Source organism: Nicotiana tabacum, chromosome 19, assembly GCF_000715075.1.
Source record: "Nicotiana tabacum cultivar K326 chromosome 19, ASM71507v2, whole genome shotgun sequence".
Lineage (NCBI taxonomy): Eukaryota > Viridiplantae > Streptophyta > Magnoliopsida > Solanales > Solanaceae > Nicotiana > Nicotiana tabacum.
Window position 1 is genome coordinate 9,388,132 of NC_134098.1, and position 15,261 is coordinate 9,403,392.

At 35.9% G+C, this 15,261-nt stretch overlaps 1 pseudogene; it reads left to right on the top strand.

The window, feature by feature from the left end:
* The first annotated feature begins 7,431 nt into the window (after positions 1 to 7,431).
* Positions 7,432 to 12,333, top strand: LOC142173829 (receptor-like protein EIX2; annotated as a pseudogene).
* The last annotated feature ends 2,928 nt before the right edge of the window (positions 12,334 to 15,261 follow it).

Sequence of the window (15,261 nt, forward strand, 5' to 3'; positions counted from 1 at the left end):
TAGCACCTTTTAAAGTTTGTTGATACCATTTTATTGTATAATTAGTTGGGATTATTCACTTAAAAATTAAGCAAAATGCAGAAGAGGAGAACAAGCCTAAATTCCCTAATTGAAATTAAAGATCACTTACACTCTGCTAGAAATTAGTGTATGAATACATAGAAGGTACTAAAAGTGAGGAAACAAATGAGAAGGAAGAAAGGAACTTTTTCTCAACAAGCATTCTAAATTGTTGCACATATGGATCATACAATAAAGTTTTCTCAACAATTGACGGACATAAATATGCGGTGGCTATTTAAAGAGATAAATGAAATTCTTTTATTGTGAATTTTCCATCTCTTTCAAATATTTTAAAATATATTTATTATTGTGGCTTATAATACTTTTTATGTAGTTTTTTTCAAAATTTAGAAGATTCTATGTTCGAATTCACAAAAAAAAATTAGATAGTTTTTACTCTGGTACTCCAAATCAACTCACATAAAGTGGGATGGAGAGAGTACAATATTAAGGTTTATTTTGTTAGATTCCGCATGATGGTGAGCCAAATGGAAGTGACATTTGATTCCTTGAAGCTAATTTTCTCTTCTTTTGTAGAAGGAGGTTGTTTAGAATGTTGTAACGCCTGAAGTTTCGTCTGAAATATCATCTCAACGGCGTTCATTTTATTATTACTGTTCAAATGTAGAGATCCAACAGTAAGAAGGTCGCAATTTCCAAACATGGTGGTGAACTTTTCTTAATTATGCAAATGGGAAGTGGATCCTAATATTTAGAAATGTGTCTATAATTACTGGTTATTTGCAATGTATAACAAGTCAACAATAACAAGTCATCTTTCTAAAATGCATTTCAAACTATACTCGTCAACAACAGTCCTCCGTAGCTCTCCTGTTTTTCATTTGGGCAAACACCGAATTTAGTGTTAGTGTAGGGATTTGCAGGGAAAATGAGCAACAAGCATTGTTGAGCTCGAAGGGGTGTTGGAAAAGATTGTTGTGAATAGGAAGGGATTGTGTTCCACAATCTTACTCTATATATAAAATGCGGGTAATTTTTTCTCTTTTTTTTTCCTTAAAGTGAAATCCCGTCTAATTAAAGAATATATAAAATAATATCACAATACAGTAAAAAGAACCAAAGGTTGTTTTCACTTCTTCAATTGAGGCGGTGTTAAATGTCTCCAAACAAGGACATTTGATAAAGTTGTACTTTGGAGAAAACTTGCTAGAGTCCTCTTAACTTAGCAAGAAATTAAGGTCCGTCAATTATGATTTTTTATATAGTTTTTAAAAAGACAAAATTAAATACTTTAAAATCAAAAATCTTCGGATTTTACCGTCAACATCTTTCTAGACAATGTGTTCTTTTATATATATATATATATATATATATATATATATATATATATATATATATATATATATATATATATATATATATATATATTAAAAAAATTATTAATAAAAAGGTATGACGAAATATGCTGTTTTTGCTAATTTTGAAAGGCCATGAAAACTTCACTTCTCTCACAATCTTTTAAAAACTCCTTCAATTATCCTTTACCTGGATGATTGTTTGATTTAAACAATCTTGAACACCTTGAGCTGCATGAAAACAATCTTGAGGGAGTAGTATTAAATCTAATTTAAAATTTGAGCTCATTAACTCGCACTGACCTTTCAGACAATATCCTTTCTGGAAAATTACCAACTCTAATTAGAAAGTTATAGAAATTAGAATTTCTTGATCTCTCAAATAATTTATTTGAGGGAGAAGTTTCGGTGATATGAATAATCTCCTTCCATCAGCCTTGGTAAATTGTTCTTCTTTGAGATACTCGGAGCTATTAAGTAATAAACTGATTGGAACTCTTCCAGAAAGTCTTGGCCAATTGGCAATGCTAGAAAACTTTGACATCTCTGACAATAAGTTGGCCGGTGCGGTCTGAGGCGGACCCAAGATTCGACAGTTAGGGGAACACCGTTATATTCAATACAAATTTATCTGCGCATAAAGATTGGTAGGGGACCTTTGTTAATATCTGACTATTTCTTGAAGAATTAGCAAATATATATAGAGTTTTTTGCCGAAGTTTTTGGGTGCCGGTGACCCCTTTGCCGACCATGTAGGTCCGCCTCTAGTGTGCTAACAGAAAGTCATTTCACCAACGAAATTAAGGGACTTTATTGCTTATACGAATAATTTGACTTTAGAAGTAAACTAGAACTGGATTCCACCGTTTCAAGCCATGAATATTAAACACAGGCCGTTGGAATGTTGGCCCTCTATTTCCCACTCCAGACCCATAAACAGATAATATGTCTGGACATATTAAATGGTGGAATAGAAAGTGAGGTCCCAACTTGCTTTTGGCACTTATCTTCTCAATTTCAATTACTTAATCTTTCTCACAACCAATTTGTTGGTGTGGTTCTATTCATCTAGACACCTTATTGGTTAAGTGGGCGCAAAAGCCCTTTCTTAATGTACTTGGGTTCGAACAATTTCAGTGGTCCACGACCCCGGATCTGAACCAGTGTAAGTGAGCTAGATCTCTTCAACAATTCTTTTTTAGGAGGTTTGTTGCTATTAAACGCACACGCAAGTATACGTGGTCGTAAAAATAATATAGGATTGTAAGTTCAGATATCGTACCCACATGGACTTGTGATTAACTATCAACTAAATTAAACTCAAACAATTAATCTATTCAAATGAATTCTAAAGTATGAATATTTAACTAAAACTAATTTAGAGTAACAAACTAAGAGATTAAAGGAAACAAGTTGGCGAAATTAGACACGAATTCAATGGGAGCCGGTATTCTAGAGTTATGGGTTAGCTAACAATCTCGTTCAGTCTTTCACTTAGATTGTCTAATTAATTTATCTGACTTATTGATTGACATGGTTAATATTACTCTTAGTATTCTCCTGAAGCACTACTCACCTATTCAAACTAACCTAACGTCTATATTCCTATGGAATTAGGATTAATAAGAACGCATTAATAATTCCTATATAATAACCAAGAAAGACAATTAGGTATATCCCTATCCTAACCGCAAATCCGTTCCCGATACTCAAGTTCAAGATCTCGCTCTACTCAATCTTATATGCAATCTAGAATTCCCTATCCCGAGTTCAATCCTAGATTCGTAGATAGTATTCAATTGGTGATCAAGCAATCAAATAATTAAGCGCAAGATTGAATAAATCAACCAATATGATAAAATAACAAGAACAATTCAAGCTTCAAACTACAATATTCATGTAGCATTCAAAACTCTAAAACTAATAAACTATGAGATTAAAGGAAGAGAAAAGAAGAAAAACTAGTTGAAAGCCTCCTCCAAGCATGGTTTATGTTCTCCCCTCTAAAGTGGTGTGTTCTTCTCCCAAAAATATGTTAGATCTCCTCCAAGTTAGGTTTAGAAGGCCTTTTATCCGAGTTGGGACCGTGTAGGACCGAAATAACCTTATCACGGGCGAAATAGGAGAATCCCGCTATACAGGGTCCGTCCCCTAGCACAAAAACCAAAAATATTTTTCCTTCAATTTTCTCTAGGCGCGATAGAGTATGCATCACTTCCCAAAACGCACAAACTCCAATTTGATGTCTATTCCTTCCAAGTGCTCCTTCACGTGTTGCTTTCCAATACTAATCATTTTTCTTTCTTTCTAATTGAATGACTCTCCACGTGATGCCTTCTTCTTTTAGCATGTTTTTTCCAAATTCAATCCATATTTGTCCTAATTCAACAATTATTAAATGATTAGCATAACCTCCAAAATTGAGTAATATTTGACATATTTTATATAAAATATAACCCAAAAGCAATAAAAATATGAATCAAGTAATATTCAGAAGCATGTAAATACGTCCAACATCACTACCCTACACTTAAAACTTTGTTCGTCCTCGAGTACTCATTAAAACCACTATCAATAAATCAAGTCTAAAAACACCATCACTTCTGTTGATACTAACAATTAGGCCCTATAGCGACTCAAACCATATGACATACACTTACTGATCACCGTACAAGATATACAAGTCACAAACAAACAACAAACTTCTAAGCTCCTAACCTCAGAGAGGGACTCTAACTCACCAAATTTAAGCTCGCTTACCAACTCCGTCAAATAAGCTAATAACATCACATATTTATCATGAAACCAATGCCCTCACAAGAATAAATAGTCCATACACTCAAATCAAATAATGAATATAATTGAAGGACTTAGCATCAAAGAACAACTCTCGCACTCACAAACGAATTCACATGTATGCTCGATAGAATTAAATAGGACTTTAACCGGTTGTAATATTGGCCCGGCCGGTCATTTTGAGTATTTTAGCCCCGATTTCCTAATTTATGCTTCCTCTATATTATATTGTGGTTACGTGACTCGCCGGGATATTTTATTTTGGTTTCGGGTGCGTTTCGGAGTGAAATAGGACACATAGTCCCTAAGTTAGAAGTTTAAGTCATAGGAGTTGACCGTAGTTTGACTTGTGTGAAGATGACTCTGGAATGAAATTTGGACGGTTCCAATAGCTCTGTAGGGTGATTTTAGAATTAGGAGCGTGTTCGGATGTTGATTTGGAGGCCCGTAGTTCGTTTCGGCGTGATTTGGCGAAAGTTGAAAATTTGAGGAATTTGGGAAGTTTGGCCGGGAGTGGACTTTATTGATATCGGGATAGGATCCTTATTCTGGAAGTTGAAATAGGTTTGTAATGTCATTTATAACTTGTGTACAAAATTTGGTGTAAATCAGAGTTGTTTTGATATGAATCGGTGTCGGTTTTGGAATTCGGAAGTTCATAGTTCATATGCTTGAATTTGGGTTGCGATTCATAGAATTTGTATTATTTGATGTGATTTGTGGCCTTGAGTAGGTCTGTTATGTGTTTTAAAACTTGTTGGTATATTCGGACGGGATCCCGGGGACGGGTGTGAATCGGATGGAAATCGAATTATTTTTTGACTTGGGGAATTGCTAAAGTGTTGTTGTTCTAGTGTCGCACATGCGAAGGGTCTGGTCACAAGTGCGGTCTCGCAGGTGCGCCTTGGTCATCACAGAAAGCGGAGGAACCAGCCAAGGCTTGGGTTCGCAAGTGCAGACTTCTGAGCACAGGCGCGGCCCTTTTCTCCGCAGAAGCGGAATTTGAGAAGGGGGCCTGGGACAGGACCACAGATGCAGTATCCTTCTCCGTAGAAGCGGGCTCGCAGGTGCGAACCAAGGTCTGCAGAAGCGGAATTTTGAGTCGTAAGTATTTTTCATACCTGCGATGGTTTTTCCGCAGGTGCGGCGTCGCAAAAGCGACCCAAAGGCCGCAGATACGAGGATTGCTGGGCAGAAAAAGGGGAATTCGAGGGTTTTACTTCATTTTCATTTTGGGACTTTCAGAGCTCGGATTGAGGCGAGATTTTCAGAGGGAGTGTTAGGGTAAGGATTCTTGACTCGTTTTTGTCTAAATATGATGAATCTACTGGTAATTACGTTTTTTAATTTGTGTTTTGGAGTTTAAAATTAGGGAAAAATATGTAGAAGTTCTTAGACTAATTCTTGAGTTTTGAAAGGCGAAATGGGATCGAATTTGAATAATTCTTGTATGGCTGGACTCGATATCGAATGGGTGTTCGAATTTTATAATTTTGGTCAGGTTCTGAGACACGGACCCGAGTCGACTTTTTGGAGCGATTTTTCAATTCCTTGCTTATATCATAATTTTATTATTTAAATTAGTTTCCTATAGTTATATTTATAGTATGAAATTATTTTGGCTAGATTCGAGTCGTTCGAAGTTGGAAAATCGAGGGAAAGGCCTTCTAGTTTATTGATTTAGAATGATTTGAGGTAAGTGACTTGTCTAACCTTGTGTGGAGGAAATTTTTCTTAAGATTTGGTACTGTTGTGATAATTTGTTATATGTGAAGGTCGTGTATGCAAGTTGACGAGTGCGTACACGGTCTAAATGTTGAGATTCTGATTTTAGCTATGTAGTTTCTTTTTTTCATGCCTTAATTGAGTTACTTTAGCATGTTATAGTCACCATGTTTAGCCAAATTTTACATGCCTACTTGTCTTATCTCTTAATTGCAACTTGTACTACATATTTAATTGAATTACTTGCTTTCTTAATTCTATATTCAACATTTAACTATGGAAATTCTCTACTTGAAATTTGCTATTCTTGAAATATCTTGTTGTTAGGTTTGGTGTTGAGTTGCAAAGGCTGTGATTTCTATTGAGGCAAGGTGTAAGTTGTGAAGTGTCATTTTATTTAGTTGTTATGTTTGGGCTTTCGTGTTATTGTTGAGGTGACTGTTTGGTTGTGTGCACGAGGTTTAGGTCGTGCTGTTGTTATTGTTTGCACGAGGTTTTTGTCGTGATGTTGTTACTATTTGCATGAGGTTTCTGCCGTGCCGTTGTGATTATTGATACGTATACGGTGGTATAAGGTATGGGTGTTGAAACGCATGCGGTGAAATAAGGTGGGCTTGATACGCGTGGCTAATAGGGGAACTACTAGAAGCCATGCAGTATGATAAAGTGGACTAAAACGCAGGGTGCTATTTCGGGAAAAAATAATTTTCAAAACTAAATGTAAAGGCTCCTGCGGTGATATAAGAAAAGACTGTGATTTATTTTTATGATTTGGGACTACGAGGCGGTACCTCGAGAGTACCCCTGTTGATCTTTCACGATTTGTTATATATTTGTTTGGTTGTTGTTTTTCTTAACATGTAAAATCCTTATTTTCCTTTCTTGTTGTATTAGCTGCCTTGATTCTGTGTTGTTATCCTTCCGTAAATTCTTTGTTGTTTGATTTCCTTGTAATTATCATTATATCATTATATCTTCTGTCTTGTTTTATTATTATCTCCAGTAGGGTCTTGACCTGACCTCGTCACTACTCTACCGAGGTTAGGCTTGGCATTTACTGGGTACTGTTGTGGTGTACTCGTACTACGCTTCTGCACATATTTTGTACAGATCTAGGTACATTCTATCAGCCTCGGTATTAGCGCGTGAGTGGCTTATTTTGGAGACTTCAAGGTACACCTTCTCGCGTCTGCATGCCTCGGAGTCCCTTTCTATCCTGTTCTTTTCTTATTTTTTTACATCTGTATAGACAGTGATGTATATGAGTGTTCAGTACTGTAGCTAGAGCTTGTGACTTATATTTTTACCGAATTTTGGGAGATGTACATGTTGAGTTGCAGATTTTATTTCATATAGTTGTTGATGTTTTTGAGATTTAAATTATTATTCAGTTATTCCGCATGTTTGTTAGGCTTACCTAATTTTAGACACTAGGTGCCATCACGACATCCTACAGAGGAGATTTGGGGTCGTGACAAATAACCTTGAGTGGCTGCCAAGTCTTTTGAATCTAAAGAATCTAGAGATTCATACTATGGAGCTCATCAATGCAACTAACTGGCTACATGTCATTAACATGCTTCCTTCTCTTGTTGATCTTCGTTTGTATAATTGTGGCCTTCTTAATATACTACCTCTACTTCTATCATAATTGTTTTTCACTTGAAACTCTCGATCTTTCTGGGAATAACTTTAGTTCTTCTATTCCCAAATGGGTTTTCAATCTCCCTCGTCTTGTTTCTCTTGATTTGACATATAGTAATCCCGTTTCCTGAAGGTCCTGTTAACTTGACTTCTCTCACGACCTTTTGAGCAGGTGACAACTCTTTCAATTGTCTTTTACCCAGATAGTTATTTGATCTCAATAATCTTAAAAATGTTGAGCTTCCTGGTAGTGGTATTGAAGGTGTGATGCCGAGTGAGGCTGGAAACGTAACAAAACTTAAAAATCTTGATCTTGCATTCAACAACCTCAACTTCACTATCCCAAATTTGTTATAACAATGCAAAAATTTGGAATCACTTAGTCTTCGTGGAAACAATATTGAGGGAGTAGCTCCAAATGTGATTTCAAATTTGATCTCAATAACTAGTATTCACCTTTCTACAAATATACTTTTTGGAAAATTACCAAAGGTAATTGAAAAGTTATCGAAATTAGGTTCGCTTGATCTCTAAGTAAATCTATTCGAGGAGAATTATCTGCATTATTTAATGATGGGAGTAATTTCCTTCAAGCAGGATTGAGAAATAGTTCTTCTTTGATGGATTTGAGACTAGGAAACAATAAACCAACTGGAACTCTACCAGAAAGTCTTGGCCAACTCCCTATGTTAGAAATCTTTGACATCTCTAACAATAGGTTGGAAGGTGAGGTTCCAACTTGGTTTTGGAACTTATCTTCTCAAATCTGATTTCTCATAACCAATTTGTTGGTGAGGTTCCAACCATCTCAACACCTTCTTGGTCACGTGGACAAACTCCTTGGCTAATGTACTTGGATTCCAACAATTTCAGCGGTCCGCTGCCTCAGATTTCAACCAATGTAATTGGGCTAGACCTCTCGAACAATTCCTTTTCAAAAGGTTTATCTAACTTCTTATGTGAAGCAAAGAACAGACCTTACAAATTGAGGATATTAAACCTTGGGAAAAATGACTTGTCAGAAGAAATTCCTGAATGTTTGATGAATTTACCAGAATTGGAAGTTATAATCTTGAGGGACAACAACTTATTTGGAGCCATACCAAGATCCATGGAGGTTTTAAGAGATTTGAAATCATTGGACTTCCGAAGAAATAGCCTTATCGGTCCATTGTCGTCATCGTTGGGAAACTGCACAATATTGGAGAAGATAGATATAGTTGAGAATGAGCTTGTTGGACAGTTACCACCATGGTTGGGAATGAGGCTTTCAAATTTGATAATCCTTAGCCTTCGCTCGAACAAATTCTTGGTGAATTGCCTCCAGAAATTTGTCACCTCAGAGTTCTTCAAATCTTAGACCTTACAAACAATAGTTTCTGTCAAATTATACCAAGGTGTATTAGCAATTTAACAGCAATGGTCACCGGAAATAAGTTAGGGAAACTTGATAAAAAGTTAGATCTTTTCTATTTGTTTGGAGCATTAGTGAGAGAAAGCGCAATGGTGACAACTAAAGGCAATAATTACTGGTATGATACCACATTGGCATTGCTTACAAGCATTGATATGTCGAACAATAATCTCTCTAGAGATACTCTTATTTGTGGGATTGAGTTTCTGTGATTTCTCAAAAAACTATCTGACAGGTAGGATCCCAAATGGCACTGGTGACATGAAAGTGCTAGAATCCCTTGATCTTTCAGAAAACCAACTTTCTGGTCACTCAACTTCAAAGCTTTTCGAGTTTGTCAACTTTGAGCTACTTGAATCTATCTTATAACAGTTTGTCAGGGAAGATACCAATGAGCACTCAACTTCAAAGCTTTAACCCCTCGAGTTTCCTAGGAAACAAACTTTGCGAGCTTCCACTCGTGGTGAACTACAGTTCAGGTGGTCAAATTCATGATGTTGATACTGAAGAGGATGAGAGTGATGAAGATGAGTTGAATTGGTTGTACATTTCAATGGCAATAGGATTTGGTCTAAGCTTTTGGGGAGTATGTGCTTCTTTGATTTTCAAGAGATCATAGAGACATGCCTATTATCGCTTTTTAGATAGTAGTTGGAAATTCTTGTGTGCAAAGTTACAATTATAGGGAGGGATATGATTGAGGAGAGTGTTATTCTCAAAAGTCTAATTGAATACTTACTTTAATTCAACAAAAAGTAGATAAATATTCACAAATATGTTTTTAGGCGTTTATTTTAATCTCCGTAGTTATAGTAGGGTAAAAAAATTTAAACCTTCGTACCTACATAAACGTGATCTTATTTTTTCTTTGGCGTGGAGAGTAGGTATTAGCATAAAAAATGAAGTTTATATGATATTAGACGGTATAGACTCATAGCACTTCAACCTAAGTGAAACAAAACTCTTTAAGGAAGCAAAACAAATATATAATCTCTTGAACTGCATGCTGGAATAGAAGGTGTGATTCTAAACAATTACTCTTTCTAGGAAAATTCAAATTAATGCACGCATAACATGTTCTACTATCAAGTAATACAGAAAGAAAGAAAGAAAAAAAGAAAAAGGAGAGAATACAAGTTCTTTAGATCCTCTTCTTCCCATTTTAGTCAGGAAAATGATGAAAGCTCAAGATGTCTCAAAATGATATTGCTAAATATTCCTCTATAGTTTAAAACTCAATAAATGTGATTTAAGCGTTGTTTGTTTTCTCTTAATGTAAGTCTGAATTTGAATCACTAATTGGATCTCACTTAATTAAGCGCAGATATTTTTCCTTTTCTTTTACAACTAATGATACCATTTGCATTGAAATAGCTAGGAATCACAACTTTCTAATTTGGAATTGGGGGATGAAATTTTCTCAAAGACGAGACTTTGTGCGTCCAAAGTGGAGTTGGCAAATAAAAATATGAAATGTTGTATATTTATACTATTCTGTCAAATTATAAAAGTTAACAAACTTGTCTCTGTTTCATGGACACATAGGAATAAATAGGAAAGCATTCTCAACCACTATGGAAACATTCCGTCTTACAAGTTTGCTTTAACACTAAGACCAAACATCATATCCAACAAATCAAAAAATTTAATACAGAAGTCGAATAGTTATTTCTGTCTTGAACATTCCGTAGGCAAAAACATAGAATCAGAGTACAAAAGGCCTAATTTACTACTGGTTAGGTGCATATACAGCATACCCTTCACATACTTAAGTAGAGTGCGCCCAGTGCCAGTGTAGAGCAGTCCATAATTAGTTGGCAAAGCCAAGACAAGATTAGAGACGTCTCTACTTCATTCTATATTTCAATGGAATTTGTTGGCCTTTCCGGAATCAACTCTCTGGTCGAATCCCACAAACCTTTCCAAGTTCGTCAACTACGAGCTTCTTGAATTTGTCTTATAACAATTGAACAGGAACGATACATGTGAGCACTCAACTTCAAAGCTTTATTCCCTCAGGTTTCCAAGGAAACAAACTTTCCAGGCTTCCACTCATGGTGAATTGCAGTTCAGGTGATCAAACTCCTGATGTCGATACTGAAAAGGATGAGAGTGATGAAGGCGAATTGGAGTGGTTCTACATTTCAATGGCAATAGGATTTGGTCTTAGCTTTAGGGGAGTATGCTCGTCTATGATTTTCAAGAGATCATGGAGACATGCCTATTATCGTTTTTTAGATAGCAGTTGGAAAGTCCTTATGTGTAAAGTTACAAATATAGGGAGAGAGATGACTAATGATATTGCTATTCTGAAAAATTAGATGTTTCATGTTTCGGACAAGTTGAGGATTCCCAAGTACTATCTAAAAAACGATAATAGGCATGTCACTATAATCTCTAGAAAATCAAATACGAACATACTCCCCAAAAGCTTAGACCACATCCTATTACCATTGAAATGTAGAACCAATCCAATTTATCTTCATCTCTCATACTTTTCAGTATCAACATTAGGAATTTGACCACCTGAACTGCAGCTCACCAAGAGTGGAAACCCGCAAAGATTGTTTCCTTGAAAACCTGAAGGATTAAAGCTTTGAAATTGAGTGCTCACATATATCTTTCCTGTTAAATTGTTATAAGACAAATTCAAGAGGCTCAAAGTTGATAAACTCGAAATATAGGACCACTGAAATTGTCAAAACTCAAAAACATTGATTGTCCCACATCTGACCAAGCTAGTAGTAAGATGGTTGGAACCTCACCAACAAATTGGTTGTTAGAAAGATTGAGAAATAGAATTTCAGAAGATAAGTTCCAAAACCAAGTTGGAACTTCACCTTCTATTCTACCATTTGATATGTCAATATACCTTATCTTTTTTTGTTGAGTTTTGAGCCACATGGGAAACCGAGGGCCTAAATTCCAGCTGCCAATCATAATGCCCTTGGCTAGAGGGACATTTCACAGAAGAATGATCCTTGACAACTTTCTGCCCAGCTTTTCCTTCCCATATAGAGCAACAAGATCTGGTCTAAAAAACTTGGCACGATTGAAAATCAGCAGAGAATAAATGCTCAAAGAGGACATAGTCTTTCCCCGTCATTTAATCAAAACTGTCGATGCTCAACATAAGAATTAATACTTATACAGCTTTTCTTTCTCAAACTGAGAAACAGGCCATTAATGTGAGACTTCAACTGCAGACAGAAACTCTTCCTTATATCTGAGATGTGTAAGTTACTTCTTCATTTAAGTGGTCCACATTCATGTGAAAGTCCGTGTCTTATTTTTCTTCTTTATTGTTGAGACATGAACTTTCCATTCACCAATGGAGCTAAGAGCGGTAATAGCTTGCATATTGCTACCCAAATCCTGATAAAAATAATTGCTAAGCTGATATCCAATAATCATATTGAGAAGCAAACTTTTCTAGTATTTTTTATAGATAGGAGACAAACTTTGTGTCGCGTATACCTTTTAATTCTGTTAGAGCTTCGCACTCAATAGTGGACATGTGCATTACTCTAAACCACCTCCTCCTTGCTCAACTTACTGAAAAGGGGAAAGAACAAGAATATATGAATTGCTATAGAGATGAAAGTTCAAGCAATACATGAACTAAAAATCATCAACTAAGATGAAGAGTGCAATATGTGAATTGCAATTGAGATGACTAGTTTATCATTATTACATTTTGCTAACTACTTTCTAGAGCAAATTATTAAATCCTATTTATAATAAGTTTTTGTCATAATGTATAAAGGTTTCTGTAGTTGCAACATATTAGTAACTCTTCTGACAGTTAACGTTAAATTTCATTTCGAGCAAAGCTGCTTCCTCGGCTTCACAGTGCAAATAGACACTACACACTGCTCAACAAAATATAACGAATAAAAGGAATCATTGCCAAATCATTCTCAAAATAGAGCAAAGAGACTGATCAATCAGACCATGTACTGTTGTCAAATTCCTGACAAAATAGAAGAAAATAGGAAATTTCCCTTAGTTTTCTATAAATCCATTCTAGAGATGACAATTCTCATAACACTCGTACAAAACTAAAAATCCCCGCATTCTTTATAAGATGGCCATAATAGACATAAAAACTACAAATATACTGTCCTATAGGAGTTAAATGTATCTTTTCATGCTCATCAAATTCCTGATGACAAGTTTAATGCCCATCCTAGGCTTAGGCTAGCATCACATGAATGCTGAAAAAGGAACACATGCTTTTGCTATCGGTTAGGCAAGATTACTCTTACATTAATGAAAAAACAATCTAGCTGAGAAAATATCTGAACCTATACCTGGTTTCTCTTACAATGTTTTAGCGCAGATATAAAGATTTATGTAGCTGCAACATATCACCGTTCATCCCAAAGTGAAGATGCTTCCTGTGTTTCATAGTGGTAATAGACTCTTCACTGCTCAACAAGATTTTTAACAAAGGAAACGAATTAACAAGCAAGCCAATATAAGTAACCAAAAATAAAAAGCTGCTGAGATAAAAAAGAATTAACTTACATCTGTTAGACCACCTTCGTTTTAATCATCACAGGTATTCCCAATCGATCACTATGTTGGGAATATGAGCAATATTTGGCCAGTAATCCCCCTTCTCAAATTCCAGATATGTAGGCTTCGAAGTGAGGTAAGGCGCCGAAGACCTTTGGTCGGTAGTGAATGGAGCTCATCGTGGCGATTTAATGCAAGCTCAGAAAGAGACGAGGGAAGCCCTTCTCTTCCAACAGTGACTGAATTTGAGGTAAATTTTTAGTATCTAGATATTCAAGAGAGGTAAGGCTTTTGAGAACATGGCTGCTTAATGTTTTCAGATTGTCTATCGAAAGAGTTCAAATAGAGCAAGGCAACTCCCAATTTTCACCAGCTGGAATTTCTTCGTCAGTACCATCATGGGAGATGGTTAACTTTCTGAGACAGGGGAGTCTCTGTAAACCCCACTCCATTTGCACATTCACCAGTTTCTTACAATCAACGATCTTAAGGACTTCTAAATTGAAGGGCAATCCTACTTCAGGAAAGGACTCTAATTTTGGACAATTTAGTAGTTCTAGTTTCTTAAGAGATGGAAGGAGTTCCTGCATATGTTCTGGCAGCGACTTCAGCTTCTCGCAGTTGCTAATATCCAAAGTACCCAACAACGTCGTTTGAGCCACCGAAAGTATTTCAAGATTCTCACATTTTTTTATTATGAGATCTTCAGTCCCATTGGGAATCAGAAGCATGGTAAGGCCGTGGCAACTTTCTACCCACAAAATGTGTGCTCTTGGGACCAACTCAAGTGATATCTCATCTATAGAATCACATTTATTCAGACTGTATCTCTGATTCAAAAAAGCCAAATGGAAAAATTAGACCTGAGAAGGAAGGTGTGACCCAAAAAGTATTATACAGAATATTGGTGGTGTCCAGAGTAAATCCTTTGAAAACCTCCAATTTATTACGCACTCGTATGTAATGTATAAGACATACTATTGGGAGGGTATGATCAATGATGTGTCACAACTATGAGCCTAGATGCATCAAAGAACAATAGAAGGCAATCCTAAGGGCTGTGAAGTATTATGAACCTTGACATATATCAATAGTATCAATAGTATTTGAAAACTTAAATAAATCCGGCGCAATATGAATGGAGAAAAGACAAATTTAGACAAACAGTCACCTGAATGACCCAAGTCTGGCTGTTGTATAGGTTGCCTGCCTAAGAAGCCCAGCTGACAAACCCTGCATATGACGATAAAATAATTGATGGCATGGAATCACAAAAAACCATACAGCACAAAAAGTTAAGAGAAAGTTATGCATTAAATAAAGTGCATCAGGCCATCAGCTTTCAATGAAGCTGATCCAATAACGGACAATATTACTTGGGACAACCTTGACACAAAACATCAGCCTTAGATTTTGCATTGATAGTATGACATCCATCTACAGATAAGTTAATGCATTTGGGAGTCACCTTATATAATCCAATTTATGTTACTCGGCACCTGTCTAATCCATGATATATTATACTTGTAGCATATACCAATTAAAAGTTTGAATGGAATCAGAGTATCTCTTACACATTACACCAACGATGGGTATTGCAGGACGTAAAACATTTGTATTAAATAAAGAAAGACTTTCACCAGCTCATTTCTAGAGGAAAGCATCATCTAGTTCTCTTGCTGATATTTTCCAAGTGTACTATTGATTGACAAAGAATTTCAGAAAATTGTTCCTTTCAGACATTTAAACTTTTCAGGATCATATGAAGTAGTAAAAAGTAAT